At 41.5% G+C, this 23,152-nt stretch overlaps 1 long non-coding RNA gene across 1 annotated transcript; it reads right to left on the reverse strand.

The window, feature by feature from the left end:
- Positions 1–1,391: 1,391 nt before the first annotated feature.
- LOC134494793 (uncharacterized) lies at positions 1,392–22,262 on the reverse strand. Its single transcript, XR_010067690.1, has 2 exons — positions 22,167–22,262; positions 1,392–1,782 (listed from the first exon to the last, which is right to left on the reverse strand). It is a non-coding gene; the product is annotated as an uncharacterized LOC134494793 (long non-coding RNA).
- Positions 22,263–23,152: the final 890 nt, after the last annotated feature.

The following is a 23,152-nucleotide window of genomic DNA, read 5'->3' on the forward strand; positions in this document are numbered from 1 at the left end:
AGCCATTCAGGGAACACAGATTGAATGTGATTACCAAGTGAAGCCAGTCACTTGGCTCTGACTAAATAGTTAGGTTAATGAAACAGCTTTGCCTTCTCTATGAAACATAATCCAGATGAGGTCATGTGTGCAAACAAAAAATATACCAGCATTTGTTCCCTTCAGAGCACTGAGATACAGTTTCATAACTTGCAAGAGAACTGAGTGAATTGGACCTTAATCCAATTTAACCCCCAAGCTAATGAGGATGCTCTCCTCACAGACCTCTAGATCTCCCCATGTGGAAAGTTCATTTAAGGAAGATTTCCAACACTGAATATCTCCACCAGACCCACTTACTGGTCTACCCCAGTGTTTTTCAAACTTGGCCACTTTAAGATGGGTGGACTTCAACTCCCAGAATGCCCTGGCCTGTGGGATTCAAAGTCCACACAACTTAAAGCATGCTGGCTGGGGAATTCTGGGAATTGAAGTCCACCCATCTAAAAGTGGCCAAGTTTGAAAAACACTGGTCTACCCCAATGTCCTGCCTATCACCTGCAGCCTGCTCTGCTTTGACACAACTTGAAGGCCTAAAAAAACATCTCCCAAACAGCCACAAACTACAAAGAGCATGGGCAGCTTCAAAACTGTGTTCCAGTGACTGGACACGTCGTAGCTCTTATTTTTTCTGCTGAGCATAGCGTCCTTCCAGTTCTCTGCAGCTGCTGTCCAAAGACCATTTGCCCTTTTACAACATAATTCCAAGGATCCGCTGGTCCTGCCCTTTACACGGATGCTTCTGAATGGTTTCTTTTTTACCAAGTCAGCAAGCACAGTAATACAGCCCTTGCATTGATATCTCTGCAGGTTGTTCTTGTTTATTACATTAATAGCACAATAAATCCTGCCCTAACCTGGGAGCTTAAAAATGTTCTTTCTAGGTTAAAGAAAAAAGACAGTTGGAGTTTTAGATTCCCAAGCTACCTTTGTACTTTCCATGCAACATTTTTCAACCAAAGATGATGGTCAAAAAATTCTCTCCTGGCTAAGAATTTCAGCTAACACTTCCAAAGAGCAACAGGTCCAGAAACTTCTCTAAAGCAGTGTTTCTCAACCTTGGCAGCTTGAAGATGTGTGCACTTCAGCTCCCAGAATTCCCCAGCCAGCCTTGGGGAATTCTGGGAGCTGAAGTCCACACATCTTCAAGTTGCCAAGGCTGAGAAACATTGGCCTAGGTTATGGTATTAAATTTTATCTTAAAAAGATTTGCACACAACTGCTCTACCTAAGTTTTTCCTCAAACAGATGTTCCCCCAGTTGAATATCTCTAAACAGCAAAGCCAACAGCTGGCAAAGTGTTATGGGAATCTGGAGGACACTAAGACTAGGAAGACTAGTTAGCCTGAGAATAGATTTTGTAATATGTTTGTAATAACATTTTCTTCATTTATTTTGATGTATTACCTTTCTGTGACAAATCCTGCCACCCTTCCAGGTTCTGTCAGTTATTGCAACTTGCATATTAATCCTCAATATGAATATTGAGCCTGGCAGGATCATATCTGCCCAGAATCCACCCTTTTATAAACCTTTCTCTGATTTCTTCACCGAAAGTCAATCAGTATTCTCATTCAGTTGTGCATTTCTTCCTGCCTCACCATCTCCCATCTCCTCTTCATTTTCCTCTTTGTCTTCTTCTTTCATAGCAAGCCACAGTGAGCTGTTTCATCCAGACTAAGCAAACTATGGTTTGCATAAATCATAGGTGGCCAGGATGGATTAACAGGAGAATGCAATTTCCTGCAAAAGAGGAAGTCTGTAAGATGGCAAAAAATGGGAGGAAGCATTCACAGGGGCTATTTGCACGACATGCTTCTACTGTACATGTTTAACATAACCATGGTTTACTCAATCCAGTTTTCCAGGGCTGGGTTTGTCCTAAGCTAAAATATGATTGGCTTATTTGTGGTCTAGGGTATGATGTGAAAACAGCCATCGTATTCAAAGACAATATAAAATCCCAGAGAAGGAAAACCATTATTGTTAAGCTGTAATAATCATCACCCAACAAAAGCTAAGAATGGATCCTCCAGGCACAGGAGCAGTCTCCTTTGAGTATTGGTTCCTCTACAGCAGTAAAGAAATGTTTCATATTACTCTTTTGGTAATCTACTCAGAGAAAACTGCCTAGTCATAGCTGGCCAAAGAACACAAGATTTGAGGGCTTTTGTTCTCGGCAAGAAAAATCATTTTAAAATTTAATTTATTTTATTTAATTTCTTTAATTTAAGAGAGTTTGCTCCCAGATCCCATTTTATCCTCAATCAATATGAATGTAAGAGGGTTACCACCACCACCACCACTAGTTCAGGTCTCATTTCAGAGTAAAGGATAAGAACAATTTTTCTAATTGTTTTCTATATATTAATTAATTGTTTTTAATCTTGATGTACGCTGCCCAGAGTCACTTTTTTGTGAGAAGGGCAGCCATCTGGTTTGGACAAATAAAATAAATAAATAAATAAAATAAAAGCCTCCCAGAGTCGCTATAGGCGAGATGGGCGGTAGGGAAATACGACAAATAGAATAAAAATAAGAGTGAGCCACGGTTACCTTGTAGGAAAAGAGAAGATTTTAACAATGAAAGCTAAAAATGGGAAATGTGTTCCAATTTAACAGCCACTTTTATTAGCTTGCAGTTGTTCCGTCTGATTAATGATCATTTCCCTTCGAAAGAACAGGAGGCATTTCAAGACATCAAGAATAAGTCAATTCCTTCAAACGTCCGGCTTCCTCCAGCATTTACTGTAGAAAGATTAAATACAATTCATCACAAACATTTTAACCTTTCCGTCTCATGTGTTGAATTCAACTGTTTCCTGAATTGGCGTAATTTAAAAGGCTGGCCTTTCCCGGGTCAAGTTCTAAAAAACATTTTGCAATGCTAGGCGGTTCTGGAGTCCTTGAAGAAAACACCCAGCAAGGCTGCAGCCTCCCTCAAATAAATCAGGAGATGTTTAGGTTATGAATGAAGAAGAAAGGAAAGACCCCAGATCAGTTCTTCATTGTCACGCCAGGAGCTAACGACCCTTTTAAAGCGGCTGGGTTTCCTGCAGGAGGCTTTAAAGATGCTTTATGAGGAAAAGATCCTTCACGTGCCACAAACGAAGAGGTCAGGAGGGCCTGCAAATGAGCGCCAGCACCTTCTGCAATGCTGCCCATTTCTATTGAAATAAAATCAGGTCTTGTCTATCACTTGTTGGCTACTCGTTTGAAAGGGTTAGTGGGTGACTTATGCAAATACTGCCCTTCTCTGAAATGATCCCCACAAGGGAGAGCAAGGAGGGTATTATTCAGAGAAGGATTTTATGATGGAGATTCTCAAAAGGACCTCACCCCCACAGGGGGTGGGGAACGGACTTATTACAAAACAGCTAAGTCATGAAACGTAGAATAAAAGAGTCGGAAGGGGTCTTGAGATCATCTAGTCCAACCCGCTGCCCAGTGCGGGTGTCACATTCAACAGTAGCTCCAGCAGATGGCCACCTGCCTCCACCACTTTAGGCTTTCAGTTCTGTGGTTGAACAACTGTTAGGACATTTTTCTGATGTCACACCAGACTTACTCCCCTATAATTTAAACCCCTGGCTTCTTGTCCTGCCTTCTAGAACAACTCCAAAGAATTCTGCTCTTCTTTTCTATGACAGCCCCTCATATACAGTATATGTGATTTCTCCCCCCAGTCTTACTTCCTTCAGGCTAACGCAGGGTTTCTCAATCAGGGTTCGGTAGCACCCTAGGGTTCCGCAAGAGGTCCCTAGGAGTTCCCTGTGAGATCACGATTTATTTAAAAAATTATTTCAAATTCCAGCATTCACATTTAAGAGTTAAGTTTCATTCTTTATTTTTAGTTTAAGAACACTGTTAGTGCATAGATACAGGCCTACCCCTGAAACGAATATAATAATTTTGTTATTTCTGGCCTATATTTGAGCCTGACTATGCAGGGATTCCCCAAGGCCTGGAAAATATTTCAGGGTCCTTCCGGGTGAAAAGCCTGAGAAAGGCTTGACTAATGGCTCCATCTTTTCCTGCTATGGTACAGTGGCCATATGCCCTTTGTTATAAAGGCCAGTCCTTTATTTCAGGAAGCTGTCCTTTAGATTTATTTATTTTTCAAAAAGCCACTTTTGTCCTTTATTTTGACCATTTAACTGTTACCATACAAATGGTGCCACTTAATGCACAGCCTTTCACATTCAGGTGAAAAATAAGGAGATTGAATCGTCTTTTTAAAATAAATTTACATACGCTGTTCAGTTTTAGATATTTTTATTGGAACATGGGTTTTGGTTAAGTTTTTCCTGGTTTTGCTCTTGAATTTTCCTTTGGAAAGCAAAGTTATGAACTTAAACAATTAACTTTTTTTATCCTTATGAAACTCTTTCGGATTTACCCCTTTTTCAGGTTTGTCCTTCATTTTTTCCATGAAAATATGGTCATTGTTTCCTATGGCTGTTTTCATGTTGGCTGTTCTCCTACAAACCTGCTCATTTGCTTTTTCTTTTTTCAATTTTTTTTAAAACAATCTAATGTAGCTGTCTTTTACTGATTGATATTTGATTTGATTTATCCTGCCTTTATTTTTTTGTCAGCTCAAGGCAACATGCATATCTAATGCTCCCACCTCCTATTTTCCCCATGACAACAAACCTGTGAAGTGGGCTGGGCTGAGAGCGAGGGACTGGCCCAAGTCGTCTTGCTTATTTATTTATTAGTTACTCTCTTTGTATTTCAATATTTGCCTTTTTTCCTACTTTCTTTCTATTTCAGTAACTTAACTATAAATATATAGTTATACAAAAAAAAAAAAAAAACCCCAAGCCCCAACCCACTTATTTATAAAAGACTTGGATAAGGGAATAGAATATAGGATTATCAAATTTGCAGATGACACAAAGACAAGAGTGATAGCAAACACCTACAGCAGTGTTTCTCAGCCTTGGCAACTTTAAGATGTGTGGACTTCAACTCCCAGAATCCCTCAGCCACAACGATGTCAAGCTTCAGGAGGAGCTTGTGAAGCTGGAACACTGGGCAGAAACCAACAGATATTTCGGGTGATCCAAAGCAATGGAGGAGAAAATCTGCGGCTTTATAACCAAATCTTCTCACTTGCTCTAGCAGTTTTATAGATGGCTCTGCTGCTATTTTACATAAGCCCCTAACTTACAATGATCTCTCCAGGGAAAATCTCCAGGGAAAATCTCTCCAGGGAAAATCTCAAGTTCTGGTGACTTCATGCACATAACTATGATTCCCCCCCCCCCTCCTCCCTTGGCCACAGTTCAGAAGTAGTTTGCCATGGCCTTTTTCTGAGGTGTTTTTTCAACTTCCTTGTTGAATCTCCAGTTGTGGGACTTCTTCATGGTCCCCCATCCAGCCAGGACCATCCTGCTTAGCTTTTCAGGATTAGCCAAAGTTGGCTGGGTGCTGCCACCAAACTGGGTAGAATGATTAATGTGGTACATCGGTTAATGTGTTGGACAGAGGTGTCTACAAGGAGTCACAAAGTCAAGATGTTGGCCTCTTCGATCATGTGGTTGTGGCCACCATCTTGATTTTGTTGACCCTCCTGCAGATACCTATAGTGCTGGTTTAGGACTGGAAAGACCCAGGTTCAAGTCCAATCTCATTGGTGGAAACTCACTGGGTGACGTTGAGCATGACACTCTCTCTCTGTCCAACCTACTTCACAGGGTGGTTGTTGTGGAGATTAAAGTAAGGAAGATCCCTAAGTAAGCTGCCTTGAGATCCTGGGGGTGGAGGGAATATAAATCTAACAAATACATACATTGAGGCACAATACATTCAAAATGCATGGTCCTTTTTCTTTGACTCTCCCCCCATCTTAGTAAAGGTAAAGGTTTCCCTTGACATTAAGTCCAGTCGTGTTCGATTCTAGGGGGCGGTGTTCATCTCCGCTTCAAAGCCAAAGAGCTGGCATTTGTCCGTAGACACCTCCGTGGTCATGTGGCTGGCATGACTAAACGGAATGCCATTACCTGCCCGCCGAAGCGGTACCTATTAATCCACTCACATTTGCGTGTTTTCGAACTGCTAGGTTGGCAGGAGTCCCCCATCTTAGTTTAGGAGAAATTCAGTTACAGGCCAGCAATGGGTGGCCTTGGGCCATGTATATCACCCAAATTAAGCTCACTCTCTAACACTCGTGGGATCAGAGAGATCCACAGCTGTTTTCCCATCAATGGTGAATCATTCAGAATCAGTGGAGCAGATTGCCACATAATGTCAGCCCCACTAGGTAAACCAAACCAGGAAATTGACTCCGCAGGAAGGCTGAAACTATTGTTGTTGAGATTGGCTTTAATAACAGAAGCTTGCAAGTCTGATTGGGTTGCACCTTCTCCCCTTCTGTGAATTAGGGAGGTGTCTGTCTGAGCCTCTTCCAACTGTTCTCTGTCTATTGTGGACTTAAGACATGTTTTACCCCTTGTTGCTTTGGCAACAGAGCTTGTATATCTCCATCAAGGTCATCTTCCTTACTTTCTACACATGAAGGGGAAATTGGAAAAATATGAATTGGCCAGTTCTCCTTCATCGGAGCTCTTCAAACAGAGTCTGGGAGATAGTCCATCAGAAATGCTCTACACTGACCAGGGGGTTGTAGGGATGACCTCTAGGGTCCCTTCCAACTCGATGATTTTACAGATCCACTTGCTCCAGCGTTGGGTCAACAATTCCCAAGCAAGTCTGATTGTGTTCTCCTCTGAAGAAGAAAAAGGAAGATGCCGCAGGACTGAACCAGGCTCCCTAGATTCTCGTTTCAGCAAGGATCCTAACTCCTGCCCCACGTCACAGTCCTCTTAGCCTCTTGCCGGCATTTCCATCCAATATCTCCTCCTGCTGTAAAAATGAACGGCTGCAGTAAAGCAGAAGGGATTGACACGTTCAGGGTCTCCGCTCAAGCCAAACAGATCATGGGTTGATAAATAGCCAAGGCCCATGTCGAGGGTCTGGATCGCCTTCTGGCCAGCCCCTGCAGTCCAGCTGGCTACATGGAGCGGGGTCAGGCTGGGTTCGCTGCGCCACTCTCCCCCTGCCAAGTCTCCCGCAGAGCTTGGCTCATCAGTGGCGCTCCCGCAGCCACGCCAGCGTGGTTTGGCTGCACAGCCCATATGGCTTTAATGTTTATAGGCTCATCTTTTGGCACACGATATTTCAGCAGCGTGTCCAAACACAGCCCGTTGACACAGAGCGTTATTTATGCAAAGGGACGATTTCAAAGTCTTTCCTCATCCCTCGGGCTGCCAGCAGCTGAGACGGAAAAAGGGGACATATTTCTCGTCTCGGGGCAGACGCCATTCTGCGGCAGCCTCCAATCCCCGAAGGATCGAGATTCTTTCTCAGTTTGGGGCAAGAAAACACATCAGACCGTTTCAAGTGCGTGTGTATGTGGGGGAAATCCTTGGGGGTCTCTTCACCTCAACAAACTCAAACATGTATTTCTTGGGCCTGCTCTTTAAGAAGCCCAGCTTGCTTTTTTCCTTTCCCCTACATCACAGGGGACTGTGTTCAGGAAAGAGTCTTCAATTTTCTGCTCAATTTTCCTTCAGCAAAACCAAAGCAGCATTATCTCTGTTTTTAGGCCTGTAGGAATCAGGCAAACTCCAGTTTGGATCATTTGTTGGTCTGGGAACCCCCCCCCCCAATTCAGTTTGGATGTTTGAAGCCAATGGTCGAATTGCGTCGATTTGGTTTGAATGTTTTGGATCAGTTTGGGGAAAAATACTTTCTGTACCTGCCCAGAATACTCAGAATCGGTGCGTTCCACCTGAGTGGCCTTCAAATGAATAGACTGCTAAATATAAACAGCCAACAAACTTCACTTTTCCATGCCAGAGCACCAATGATACTACTTAGTCCAGCAATGAAATGTCTGCAGGAAAGAAACTGAGTTCAGAGAGAACTCAACAATTCAACCCTGAGTGACATAGCTTTTTCACTCTTGCAGTGGAAAGCGAGCTGAATTTGGAGGTTCAATCAATTTGCTCTTGAATCAAATCTCCAAACCAAATATTTGCACAGGCCTATCCACATTCCTTATCACCATCCCTGCTCAAAATATAGTAAGGTAGAATGGCTTCATTCAAAACGTTAGAGTATTTCTTTCAAGTCCTGCTCAAACTAGTAGGATGTGCCTAACCCTCATAACTAACCAGTCATCACCAGCCATCACCAGCCATTCAGAAACCTCTGTAATGGCTTGAGAGAAGAGGAAAGTTCCTTTCGTTATCAAATATATACCCCATCACAATCACAGAAGACTCTTGGGGGCTCACAATAATAAATGAAACACAAGAATCCGACAGAAAATCTTACCATTGAATAAAAACAAGTCCTACTGCTAGGAACTGTAGGCAATTAATACAGAGGCCCAATCTAGTGAGCTTTAGTTTTGTAAATGCACAGTAATTAAAAAAAGGTACTTGTCCTGAAAGCAAAGAAAACAAGTGGCTCAGTTTAACCAAAATTCTAAAATAAAATTCAAAAGGTTACAGGTTCTTACAGGTATCACTGTAAGACAGTATTTTGCAACCTTGGCAACTTCAAGCTGTGTGGACTGCAACTCCCAGAATTCTGGCTGGGGAATTCTGGGAGTTGCAGTCCACACAGCTTGAAGTTGCCAAGGTTGAGAAACACTGAGTTACAATGTGCCCACTTATAGTGGGACAGCCCTCACTAGACACAGTGGAACAGATTTTAATCGACTTGCATCCAAGAGCCAGAAGGACTTCAGTGTAGGGCAACATACACCTTTCGTTCAAAAAAGTCAGGCAAACTCACAATCTGGAAAATAAAAATCTATTTCCATGACCATATCATCCGAGCTTCCTACCAAAGGCAATTAATTGTACAAGCATGACAAGCCTCCCTGTGTGTCCTTATGGCCACAGCTGTCAGAGTAGATAATAGCAACGAAAATATAGCCCCCGGATAATAATTTGCCAGGAATGTTTTTTGGCTTGGTAGATGGCAAGGTCATATATAGTCAAGAGGAGTGGAGTTCTCTAGTTATCTGTGTGATGGAGAGCCTATATTTAGCCCAACAAAGCTGGATGTTTTGTGTTTCTTTTCCAGTTGTGCACTTCTGAGGAAAAAGAAGTCACACCAAATGCTTACAACTGCTTTCGTTGTGTTATTGTCACTTGGTTGGGCCATGTACCCAGGGCAGCATTAGCCTCAGCAACCAACCCCAGCAAAATTTCTTGGCAATCAGACTCTGTCCATCTAGCTCAACGTCGTCTACTCTGATTAGTAGAAACCTAAGAGAGAGTTTCATCTGCTGCTGAGTCATCTTCTCTCTCTCTCTCTCTTTTTAAACTGGAAAAGATAAGGATTGCAGTAGGATCCTCCTGAAAAAGAAACATGGGCTTTGACCACTGAGTAAAAGGCCGTACTCCAAAGTTTCAGCCGACGATATTTTCACTTGTGACCAGCTGAAACTGCAATGGGAAATTATCTGGCGGATGGGCGGAAATCCAGCTGAAGGCTCCCTCTGCTGAGTGGTTTCAAAAACACTCCCAAACAGTTAAAGAGAGAACCAACTGGGTTATAATGGTACAAGCGCGCTTTTTAAAAAGGCAAAGTTACCGTAACCAAAAATCAGCGCCTACTCCAGCCTTTCTCAACCTTTTGAGCCTGGAGGAACCCTTGAAATATTTTCCAGGCCTGGGGAAACCCCTGCACATTCAGGCTCAAATATAGGCCAGAGGTTACAAAATGATTATATTCGTTTCATGGCTACGCCTGTATATATGCATTAACCCTGTTCTTAAACTAAAAAAAAAAAAAAGAATGAAGCCGACCTCTTTAATGTGAAGTTGCCCAAATTTGAAATAATTTTTTAAAATAAATCCTGATCTCCCAGGGAACCCCTAGGTGCCACTGAACCCTGGTTGAGAGGCCCTGTCCTACTCTACAGGCACTAAAAATAGGCGACCTGAGGTGACTTTCTTTCTGAAAATGAATTCCCTATACTAATAATAATATAGCTGCCTGTAACCATGATCTCTTTTAGGAGAAGGACGTACCCCTGGCCTCACGCATGAAGGAAACCCCATTCAAGTTTCAGTATTCAAAGATGCCTTGATACTTTTCATCCCAAAGAATGAAGCTCATTCCTTAAAATATAATCCTATGCGCGATCATTGTATTCTAGGTTCCCCCACCTCCCCCTTTGCACTGAGTTTTTGGCTTCAGTGGAGAACAAATGGAAAAAGAAATAACCTTTATTTAGCATGCCATGAGAAGAAATGCTGTGTGTGTGTGTGTGTGTGCGCACGCGCGCACTGCGCAAATATTCTGAATCTAAGAATGCTAAGGTCCTTTCCATAACCAGAACACCAATATTAGTAATTAAAAGAGAAAAATAAATAAAACAGAATTGAATGAATAATTAAGTTCCAGTACTAAATATTAGAAGAAAAGGCCACATTTCATCCTTTTTTTAAAAAAAAATAAGGCACCAGGAGTAGAGGATATCCTGGGAATAAGCATTGTAATCCCTGTAGATCAGTCTGCAAATGTTTTAGCTGCTTAATCTGTTTTTTTTTTAATTGATCAAAGTTTGCAAGCCATATAATGAGGCCTGCGGGGAGAGGTGTGGTCTGTTTGGTTGAAGCAAGCACATAATGCACTTCGTACATCCTGACTTTACATGCCAAACAATGTGCAAGTACAGCTTTAGAATGCAATGTGTCCTGGCAAGGCACATGAAGCTCTACAGCATTTTTACAACAGCCTTTTCCAACTCGTTGCTTTTCACCAGCATTGGACTGCAGGTCCCATGCCTTCTAGGCAGCCAGCTGTCTCTGGATGATGGAAATTGTAGTCCTGACTTCTAGAACTTGACAAATTGGGACCGTTGCTTAAGAAGACAATATGCTTCTTCTGCCTTTGATTGGGCATTGAGCAATGCCCTCTGCACCATGGCTTATCAAAAAGATTAAGATAAAGATTCTGTTCCGTTCAACTTGACTTCTGGTGACTTTGTGGTTTTCTTAGTTTTTTTTTTTCTTTTAGCAACCTATGGAAAGGATTTGCTAGTCCTAACCTTTGGGATTTGTTTGCAGCTTCGGAGTCTAGCCCAGTGTTTCTCAACCTCGGCAACTTTAAGATGTGTAGATTTCAACTCCCAGAATTCCCCAGCCAGCATGGTCTAGCCCATAGCTCTGGGATATCCTGGTGGTCTCCCATCCAATAACTAACCAGGTCTGACCCTGCTCGGCTTTTTCAAGATCATCCAAAGCCAGTTATGAGCATAGAAAGTCTCACTTGAGTGGAACTCAATTCTGGTGTCCACACGGAGAGGTCCATGCAGTTTTCTTGGCAACAGAACCAAAGTGACATACTGCTGCCTTTTTCCAAAATGATTTTTCAGCTTCCCAGTCTAGCCGGCAGCTTAGGATGACAAGAAACGTGTGTTTTCACAGTGATAGAATGTATGATATTGACCTTTGTTACTGAATGGAATGAATCATTCAGGATTGTATTTGAAACTCAAACATGGTTCAAGGGTTCATTATTACTAGCAGACACACACACACACACAGACATGCATGCACAGAGGGAATACTGGAGACACCGCAACCTCAGGCGGACTTCATTAAGTAGCTTATATCTGGGTATCTCCGAATTAGCTTACCCTTGTTTTGAATCACACTCAGGCATACGCCACCCCCAATGGGCAACGTAGGACTAATTTCAAAGCAGAGTTTTATCCTGATCCCCTTTGAAGAGAAAATATTTCAGGTAATAAAAGCTCACTAAGGCATGCTCCATTTCTCCCCGGGCATGTAAACCTGGCACAATCACATCCTGACAACTTCCTTTTCTCTCCTGCCCCCCCCCCCCAGGACCTTGCCCTCTTCTCAACCCCAACCTTTGAGTGAAACAGCCTTAAGTTGTCTTTAACTACATCCAAACACACGCTTTATTCTGACACCATTCAAAAACTAGCCTGGAGGGTGTACACTCTGTTAGGTTTTGTCACCCATTCAGCTGCAGCAACAGTGTCTGTGGCGGGGTGGGGAAGGTCATCAAAACAGTCAAGATGGTGGGTACAGCGTCACTGTGTGTAATGGTACGTGGGAATGACCTTGGGAGACAGGAGGAAGAGCCGCAGACAGAACCGGTATATAAAAGATATCTCAGCCCACAGAAGAGGGGAGGGTGTGGGAAAAGTTTCAGAAGGGACCCTCCCGCTAATACTCCTCGTTGTGAGTCTTTTCTGGACTACCTCGCAGGGCTAACACCATGCCAGCCCCACCCCAGGGCAAAAGGGGTTGGGCTTACATTGTGATGCCGCCCCTGCCATCTTGTCTACTTTGATCACCTCCACCTCCCCGGCAAACCTGGGGACTGTGGTGTCTGGGTATGAAGGCAAGAAAATAGGGATATGGGAATTTAGAGGTAACCTTGAAAAAGGAATGAAGGAACCATTAAGGAGAAACTTGCAGAAAAGATGACACAGTCCAGAGATGGGAGCAAGTGTGCAAAAGAATAACCCTGCCTTGATTTGGTTTAGGGTCAGATGGGACGAGGGAGAAACTTGGACAGGCTTTCAAGGTTCTGTTATTCAACCCTACACTAAAGTAGCATTCCTGGAATCCCTGTCTGTTTCTTGATCTGGCCTACCTCAGAGGGCTGACAGCAGGAGAGAGATCAGCAATGGGAATAACAAATTCATGCTCTAGGGCATTGTTTCTCAACCTCAGCATCTTTAAGCTGCATGGACTTCAGTTCTGGGAGTTGAAGTCCACACAGCTTAGAGATGCCGAGGTTGAGAAACACTGCCCTAGAGTTTCCTGCCAGCTCAAGGATGGTTTAAGTGCTCCTCAAATCAGCACTGGGGCAAGGCCTTCTTATCTCATAAAGGGAAACTTCTTGTAAAACCATTTAACTTCTTTGCTGAAGGCTCGAACGGGACAGCTCCAGACAGGAGCTTTCCTGGACTATTAACATGGGTGGAATACTATTGTTTGGTCCTTGGCAGTGAAGGGTCAATGATATTAAGCCCCTTGGCTTTTCTCTTTAGCCCTTTTACAACTTTGGGGTACAATCCTGACTCTTCCAGAGGGCCTTGGGGAATGGGATAAATGGCTGAATTCTCCCTATGGCCTTTGCATGAATGCAATGTGGGGAGTTCTTGTGGGGTTGGCATCCCTGTCCCCTTTTTATAAAGGGGTCCAGAGATAATCTTGAAGAAATACAAGTGGCATTAAATAAATGACAGCCTAGTCCTGGGTAGGGTTACCAGATATCTGAGCAGGCAAAGGAGGACATAGACAATTGGAAAGGACGACAAATGGGGGGAAAGAAAGACACACACACACACACAAACGTAGTATGTGCTTTCAAATCAGTTTTGACTCCTAGGTGACTGCCTAGACTAGCCCCTGCAGTTTTCTTGGCAAGATTTTGGAAGTTGTTTGCCCTTGCCTGCTTCCTGGGGCTGAGAGAGAGGGACTGGCCCAAGGTCACCCAGCTGGCTTCATGCCCAAGGCAGGACTAGAACTCACGGTCTCCCAGTCTCTAGCCTGGTGCTTTAACCACTACACCAAACTACCTCTCTACGGAGGACACACTAACTGTTTAACTTCCTTGGCAGCCGCAAAATAATTACAGTGAAAAACTACCCAAAAAATGTACTCAGGTCTACATGTATATAAAATTACTTTTCCCAGCATCAGAAAGACTGGTTTTTCAGTTCCAATATTTTTCCAACAATCTTTATTTTCAAGAATGTATGGTAGTGATAAAATAGAATCTACAACAATGCACTTTTCAAGTTTCTCCATAGAAACGTATGACAAGTCATGAGATGTACAGGCTACAGTGATCATAGTTTTGAAGGGGCTGGATTGAAGCTGATGGGTGGAATCAGGAAATCAATTAAATGATGTCAGTCTAGGCCAGCGTTTCTCAACCTTGACATTTCTTCCTTTTGCCGGACATCTGATAACCCTAATCCTGGAGAAGGAAAAGGCTTAAGAAACTCATGATAACCCTGCCTTGGTTCTATTTGGTATAAAAGGGGGCAGAGTGATAATCTGGCAGGCTTTCAAGATTCTATTATTATACCCTATAACAATAAAGTAGAGTTCCATTAACCCTTGTGTTGCCTGCTCTGTGAACCTGGTCTACCTCAAAGGGCTAACACGTTTGTATTTTATTTATCCGCTAATGTACTTTAACTCTATTATACCAGGGTTGTAAACAGCTCAGTCTCATGACTGGAACCTCATAGAAACCAGAAGGAGAACCAACAGCACAACACATATTTGAAGACATAGGTTGAATGCTTCACCTCCTACTTTAGATATATTAGCCACATAGGTTCTTCTGTTTGTTGTTTGCAGCTGTAAATGAGGGAACAGTTTGATTTTTGCACAGGCTACTACAGAGATATGAACTGACACATGGTCCATGTGAACCCTTTAAAACATGTAAGAGATCTAATAAGTGATCCCTGCACTTCTCTCCATTGGGTGTCTTGAATCACACATTTACAGTAAAGGAGATATTTGAGATTCAAAAGAGCATTCTAAAATACAGGAGAATGAATGGGATTCTGTTCATCTCAGTTAATGCTAGTCCATGCATAAGATATGATGGATATCGCAAAGATGTCACCTTTTTCCTTGGACCCTCTCCCAGAAATATTAAGATAAATTTGTGTCAATTCTGGGACTCTGTTGCAGAGAGGCAGGACAAACAATACTGGTAAAAAAAAAAAACCCAAATAAAGGTTTTCCCTCTGAACGACACTGTGAGGATTAGCTAGTGGTGGATGGAGTCTGTTGTTGTAAGTACCTGTTGTAAATAATTCGGCTGAACCCTTGGATAAAAAGGTCCCTCTGCAGGAGAATTTGATGGAGGTGAGGCCAACAGCCCAATTACTTTGATGGCTCTCTTGCTGCTTTTTACAATAAACTTCCACAATAAAACTGTCACAATTACAGCCACTACTCCATTTGAAGATTGGTAACAGCGCTCAACAATGATTTTTCTGAGCCAGGAAAAACATCATAGAATTAGACTTTATGTTTTCAGGCCAAGCTGTTGGCAACAGTACTGGGTCTGGAAACAATGGGTGAGCCTATGTATCAGCCTGCCTGGGTCAGTAGCTTAACCAGCATCGGAAGATTTCAATAATACCAAACTTGCACACCACCCCCACAGTGCAGATCACAAGCTAGGCCTAATTCATGATTAAGGCTCCCCTATTTTATTTTGCCCATGTTTTCTCCAGTAAAGGGGCAGTGATAAATAAATAAATAAATAAATAAATAAAGCAATCTATTTGCAGCAAAGGTTCAGACTGTCCATCAACTCAAGGGTCATAGTCAGGGCCAACCACATGAGTGGTCAAAAAAGTCAAGATGGCCACCACAGCCATGCAGTTGAAGGGCTGCCCCAAGTCAAGATGGAAGTCATGCCCATGTGATTGAAACCCTGCCATCTTGACTTTTTTTACCACTCCTGATGATGCCCCTGGCTAAAATTGACATTATGAAACATGCCAAGGGTCTCTTGAAAACTATCTCAAGGGAAGACTGAATGGTTAAATTAATGGAACTGGAGCAAATGGCTAAGTTGGCAGCATTGATAAAAGAAAATACTGTGACTGGATTTGTTTCTACTTGGAAATCAGTTTTGGACTATTTGCTTGTATCTGAAAAAAAATGAAGTTTTGATTTTGAGTTTTGATGATTAAATGGTTTGTAATGTAGTAATGTAGTAACATATGGCTGCGAGAGCTGGACCATAAGGAAGGCTGAGAGAAGGAAGATAGATTCTTTTGAACTGTGGTGTTGGAGGAAAATTCTGAGAGTGCCTTGGACTGCAAGAAGATCCAACCAGTCCATCCTCCAGGAAATAAAGCCAGACTGCTCACTTGAGGGAATGATATTAAAGACCAAACTGAAATACTTTGGCCACATAATGAGAAGACAGGACACCCTGGAGAAGATGCTGATGCTAGGGAGAGTGGAAGGCAAAAGGAAGAGGGGCCGACCAAGGGCAAGGTGGATGGGTGATATTCTAGAGGTGACGGACTCGTCCCTGGGGGAGCTGGGGGTGTTGATGACCGACAGGAAGTTCTGGCGTGGGCTGGTCCGTGAAGTCACGAAGAGTCGGAAGCGACTAAACGAATAAACAACAAAATGTTACTCAAAGTTTAAACAATGGTAAGAGATTACATTTGTATAATATGCATTTATATCTGTGTTGGAGAGGGTCAGAAGTCACTTTCTTTCTCAGTTTTCTATTTCTGCACTTCTTTAGTTTTTCTTTTTCTTTTCTTTAGTGCTGTATTCTATCTTTTGTATTTTAACTATACTTTGAAAAATCAATAAAGTTCTATTTTTTTTTAAAAGGGGGGGGTCTCTTGAAAAGTAGACAGGGCCAAGACTCCAAGTGGGCCTGATTTGGGAGAGTTCCCCCCCCCGCCCACAAGGGATGAAATTCTTCCAACCTCTCCCAAAACTCAAAATCCAATATTGTGCTTCCTAAGGCTCTAAGGCTCTAAGGCTACAAAAGGCTACAAAAGGCTCTAAGGATACAAAAGGCTACAAAAGGCTCTAAGGCTACAAAAGGCTACAAAAGGCTGTAAAGCTACAAAAGGCTCTAAGGCTACAAAAGGCTCTATGGCTCTAAGGCTCTAAGACTACAAAAGGACAGCTTTTGTAGGCCACATGTTTTGAAGTCCTGATTTCAAACAGGACGCAACCAAAGACCTGTTTGTTTCTTTCTTTATTTATTTTTCAAATTTTGCTACTGCCCATCTCCCCCAAAAGAGGGACTCTGGGCGGTAGCACGGTTAGATAAGGCCTACTTACTTTATGGTTCCCAAAACTCTGATTTTGCTCCATTGTCATTACTTTTTCTCCACAGAACTTTAACACCACATTGGCAAGGTAAAAAAGTGCTAAGTCATTTTTACTTTTCTTCTTAACCCTACCCACTGGTTTGGAAAAACAAAATGAGACACAGCCATGGGCATCCATGTGGGGTGTGTATGTGTGTGAGAGAGAAAAAATCTGCAAGATGGCAGGCGGTACATTGCCATCGAAGCCCCACCCCTTTTGTGCATGTGCTGCACATGAATATGTTCAGGATGTTCACAGTCATGGAGATACTTAGCCTTTTGGACTGGACTGTTACAAAAAGTTATTGGAGAAACATATGCAAAAAGAGGCTAAAGTCCTCTATAGTTTTGCATCTGCAGCATCCGAGACCTTCCATATTCTTAGCAGACAAGCAAGGAGCGGGGTATCCTGCAGTCACAGTCTTTCAAACTAAATTAAGAAGCAAAAGGGAACTTTAGCCAACAGCCTTGGCCAGAAGGTTGAACAGAGTTTGCGAAAGAACGGAAGACTTGCTCTAAAGACTGCTCACTGACCTGGTTTACACATTGATTAAGCCATCATGTTTTGCTTTTTAAATAGACCTTTGTGATTGGAGCTGACTTCCTGTGGTTTCTAAACAATTAAAAACAGGCCCACAATAATAAAAATTAAAGCAGCAATCAATAAAATAATGTAATATAGCAATAAAATGGTAGTCACAAAAGCAGCCCTGGCACTAAGACCAGTTAATAGCAGCAATAATTAAATTTCAAAGGTCCTCTGAAAAAACTCCATGTACAGTAGAAGAAAGGATGTGTGGCAGGAGAAACCCTGTGCCCCTCCTTCCTCCGTTTTACCTTTAAGGGCCCTACCCTGGATGAGGAAGCCCTTTAAAGAGGCCTCAGCTGTAGCAGTATGCATGGCATTGCCATGATGAATCAGAGAGCACCAAAAATGGAAGACAGAAGACAGAAAGAAAGACAGGAGATGGAAGATAGAGGAAGGAAGACAGAAGACAAGAGAAGGAAGACAGAGGAAGGAAGATGGAAGATGGGATGATGGAAGATGAAAGGAAGTCAGTAGAAGAAAGAAGGAAGACAGAAGAAAGAAGGAAGAAGGAAGACAGAAGACAGAAGAAGAAAGAAGACAGAAGACAGAAGACAAAAAGACAGGAGATGGAAGATAGAGGAAGGAAGACAGAAGACAAGAAAAGGAAGACAGAGGAAGGAAGATGGAAGATGGGATGAAGGAAGATGAAAGGAAGTCAGTAGAAGAAAGAAGGAAGACAGAAGACAGAAGAGGAAAGGAAGACAGAAGAAGAAAGAAGGAAGACAGAAGAAGGAGAAGGAAAAAGGAAGATGGAAGAAGGAAGACGGAAGACAGAGACAGAAGATGGAGGACGGAAGATGGAATTAAGAAGATGGGATGACAGAAGATAAAAGAAGAAAGATGGGAGAAGGAAGACAGAAGATGGAAGAAGGAAAGTGAGGAAGCTGTAGATGTAGCATGCAATATAGCATCTACTGTAAATAACGAACACAGGACAGAAAAGGAAGCCTAGCTAAGCACTTTCAGAGGGGGCAGGAGAGAGGAATACTCGAAGAGAGAGAGGGCAGATGCACAATCACACTTCCCTGTCTCCAGCAAGCTTCCTGAGTTATCTGCTTTACTGTGCAGGTTATGAAGGGGTTCTGTAATGTTTATATGGCCACTCAATTAATTATGAATGCTTTATTATAAGCAGCTAATGTCTCCTAGAACTACATCTGTTTTCTTTTGAGGGCCACTCTTTTAATTATAAACAGTTCCCTTGGCCTCACGAAAGCCACTTAGAATGAAATGTGTATCACTTGCAAGAAAGCAAAAACCACAGGCAACAAGTGCAGAGTTGCCTTGAACTGTGTGTCATAATAACAGCTTGTATCAGCATCACATTGTCCTCCTTCCAGGAGTTTTTATGAGGGAATTTTCATGCACATCTTTCTGTGTGTCTCACAGGGAGACAGGTCACAAACAAGAACATGTCCAATGTGCCTGGGTTTAATCAATAGGCTAATCAACTAACAACTGTCACTGCTTAATCAGTTGTAAACACAGGAATGACCTACATCTTAAAGGTTTACTTGATTCTGGTCTATTATGCGAGTATAATTTTTTTTTAAAGTAATGACTAATAAAATACTTGTGCTAACAGGAGATTGTGGGTGCAGGAGCCAGTGCGTCCTAAAATTGCATTTTAATTCTTTCATATCGACATATGAAAGTGCTTTAATTTAGTTCATACATGGTGTTGTCAACTCTTGCAGGCAGGAGTGCTGCAGGATCTTAGAATACATCTTTCTTGAACGTAATTCCCACGTTCCTTTTAACTGGAGATGCTGATGATTGAAGTAGGGAGTTTCTGCATGGATGGCAGGCTTTCTGCCACCAACCATTGCCTTCTCTCCAGCTGTGCCCGCAAGCTGGATCTGAAGCAGTTGCAAACTTGCTAAGGAAGAACTATTCTGGGCCACAATCTGGCAGGAAAGGACTAGGCACCATTGTATGTGCTGTTTTGAACTCAACCATAGAGGCAAGTGTGGTTATAAAATATTGAAAAGTTAATCAGGCATTAACCACCACTGTTTCCCAGGCTTACAGGAACTTTCATAAAAATGCTTTACCTGAATATATGAAGTCCACTCTCTGAATCTGGCACGTGGCATCAATGCTTGATTTCCATGCAATGAGGGAGTTTATGCACATTCAGTTGCATGCACTTAACCATGTGCAAGAACACTGTACATTAAGAATCCATATTGAGAATATAGCACTTGCCCAGGTCAACCTAGTGGCTACTTAAAATGTTGCACCCTTCTTGTATAGAATAACAGGCAAACACCATTCATGGAAGCTATGCACAATTTAAGAATAAATCTCTGTAACTTCCTTATATTGAGTCAGATCATTCGTCAAGGCAGCTTGGCCTTCTCTAGCTCTAGCAATTGATTCTCTGGGATCTTTACATGCAAAGCAACATTGTTTGCTGAGCCGCTCACTAAGCAAAGAGGGACACTCAAATCTGTACCCTTCTCCTAGTGACCCCAGTTATTTGAAATCAAACTTCTAACCATCACATTTAACCCATGTTTTGACTTTCTCAGAGTTCTGTTGTGAGCTTAAACAGATTTTTAAACAGATTTTTTTTCGATTCCTGTCAAGCTATTCTGCAAGGTATTTGGGACATTGTAGAAAATATAGGCTTTAAAATGTGTCATCTGGCTGGGGATGTCGTGGAAGAAGTTGAGAACTCAACTACGATAGAAATGTTTCTACTGATAGTGAGATGGAGGCTTCTGCTGATGATGACCAGATTGTGGAACTGAAGGAATTAAAGGGACAGATCAACTTGCAAATCATACATAGAATTGGTTTACTGATGGAAAGTTATGGGAAGGAAGAGGGTTTTTTTTTTTCTATGGGAGGTTTTTTTGCTGAGAAGTCAGAGTTTTTAAGGGGAGCAGTTGGGCTGTTTGATTTTTTTTTTATGAAAAATGCGTTGTATGTAATGTGGAGATATGTAATTGCTGTGGTATATTTTGAAGTGGAGTAAGGATTTGAGAATGTTTATCTGGATTGCTTTTAGGGCTTGTTTGACTTCATACTCTTTTTTAATGATTTGGATTAAGATTAATAAGGCATAAAAATAAATGCTGGTTTTAGGTTGTTATAACTGCAGTATTATTGATTATAGGAGCAGACAACTTATATGTTTTTTAGTTTGATCTTTATTATAGTGGACAGAAATGTATAGAATAGTGTTAGGAAAGAAATAATAAAATAAATGCTGTTTTTTGGGGGGGGAGTTGATTAGGAGGTTTATATATTTCTTTTTCTTTCAATATAAGGGGAAGGAGCAATTGTATTTAGTGATTTTTATAGTGTGCTAATGGAATGATTTATAGAAATAACGTGATTTTGGTCTGATATAGAGTAAGGGATTGACTATGGAAACTGCTGCATATTCTTGCTGTTAAAAAGTTGGAAGTCACCGCTTTATGTAATCTTTAACATTCTTATTTTCTTGTGTTTTCACACTTTTTTAGTTTTTTCTTTTTGTAGTTTTTTTCTTTTTTCTAGTTTTTATCGTTGCGTTAAATCTAATAAAATTCTTATTAAAAAATAATAAAAAAAAAACATTTAACCCTTGTTTTGTACCCTTGTCACATCTGAGCGTGACAAAATGTTGAAAACCTGGCAGATGATTAATCAGCGAACAGATTCTTTCACTGACAGCCCTGTTAGAACAGATGAGCTATGTGATTTTCAGCTGATGCTGGACCCATCTCCCTTAAGGACTAAGTCCTACTGACTAATGCTGGTTGGGAAATCTGGAAGTTGTAGTTCAACATTATCTGGAGGGCACCAGGTTGAGGAAGTTCATCCTAGACAACTTCTAGCCCAGAGGCCACAGGCAACCTTCTATTTTGTAGCCTCTCTGAACGTCTGGACTTGGACTACTGAAATGTAAAACAAAATACCAAAAATGCTGCTGGAAGGCAGAATAAAACCCACAAAGGTGTGTAACTGTAGGATAGGTTTAACATACTTTTAAAAAATGAAACAAAAATAGTATTTACATTTCCCCTCAAAATCCACCCATGATGCCATCAGTTCATTGATTTCCCCATAGCAGTCATTGCCTGGTCAAAAGTAAAATAAATAAAGTAAAATAATAAAAAATATGTGTCCTACCTCTGCTCCTGTCTTAGAGGAAGACTGAGTTACAAGGTGCTAAATTTCCATGGCTCTGCATTAGTCTTGCTGCAAAAGACTAATGAGGCTGCACTTATGCAAATTATTAATTCGAAGGCATTTAAGATTCATCCACTGGAATTTCAAACTTCATATTCTGAATATTGGAAGGCTCCTTTCAAGTCTGAAGCCTTTCAGTGTGCACAATGATTCAACCTCGATGAAATTACATTACCAACGGTTTATAGGGCAAGCATGGATCTGAAATCTAATCTTCCAGACACATGACAGAAACTCAACGATTAATTCATGGATTATAACCCCAACAATCCTTCACACATATTTAGCATTTGAATCAGTCTACTTTTAAATGCCAGAACCAAAGAAGATTATCTTAGAATCATAAAAGTTGGAAGGCACCATCAAGGCCAACCCCCTGCTCAGTGCAGGAATCCAAATTAAACCACAAATTTGTCACATTTACTTAAATACTTCTCATAAAAGAGATCCACCCACCTTTCTTAGTAACTTGTTCCTTTGAAGATCTGCTCTTAATGTTTGGAAGTTTTTTCTGACATTCAGCTGGAATCTGCCATCCTGTAACTTAAATCTTTTATTTCGTTGGTTTGACTCCGGAATGCTCTTATCACAGCCCTGAAATTCCAAGACAGAAGAATCCTATTGCCATCTATTAACAACAACAACAACACCTATCAAGGGACAGAGTTCTATATTATGCATCCCTTATGGAGATTCCATAAATTTACACATATTTCCTCCCCTGCATTGTGAGAGTGGAAAAATATGATCATGGACACCCAATAACCTTAACCTTAGTCTAAGATCTCATGACAATTTGAAGTCTAGTCTTCAAGACTATAATTTTTTCAGAAATGAGATTGAATGATACATCTATATAATATCTATATAATATCTATAATGATGCATCTGATCCATTGACAAGCAATTTTTAGCATGCCAAGGAAATTATGTCTAATTATCTATTTATTACAATATTTCTGTACCATCAACCACCTTACAACTCAAGACAGGCTATAGCATGAAGAGGATGTCTAATCTATATGAGGACATGAATGTGCATTCTGGAGGGTACAATCCTACAAGAGGATTATACCAAGTTAATGTTGGCTTTTATGAACGGGTAACTGCAGTTTCTCCTTCTCTCAGGTGTTTTGTACTTGAAAGCGTTAAACTTTCTTCTCCGAGATTCAGGAATGTCCTTCAGAGGGTCTGTAAAAAGAGTTCAAAGGTTTCCCCACATGTACCAAAAAAATACAGTCATAAACCAAAGTGCAGTGCCAACTCGGAGCAGCACTGTTAATTATCATCAAGGTAGCAATAATTCTCTGGGGGGTAATAATGGGAAATTAAGATTTATTTATGGTAGCATCCAGCCCTTCTCAACCCAGGGAGAAGCCATCAGTAGCAGACAAGGGGACAAAGATTACCAAGAAACGTAAACTGAACTCTAAATTGATGTT

Source organism: Candoia aspera, chromosome 3 (assembly GCF_035149785.1).
Source record: "Candoia aspera isolate rCanAsp1 chromosome 3, rCanAsp1.hap2, whole genome shotgun sequence".
In the NCBI taxonomy this organism is placed as follows: domain Eukaryota; kingdom Metazoa; phylum Chordata; class Lepidosauria; order Squamata; family Boidae; genus Candoia; species Candoia aspera.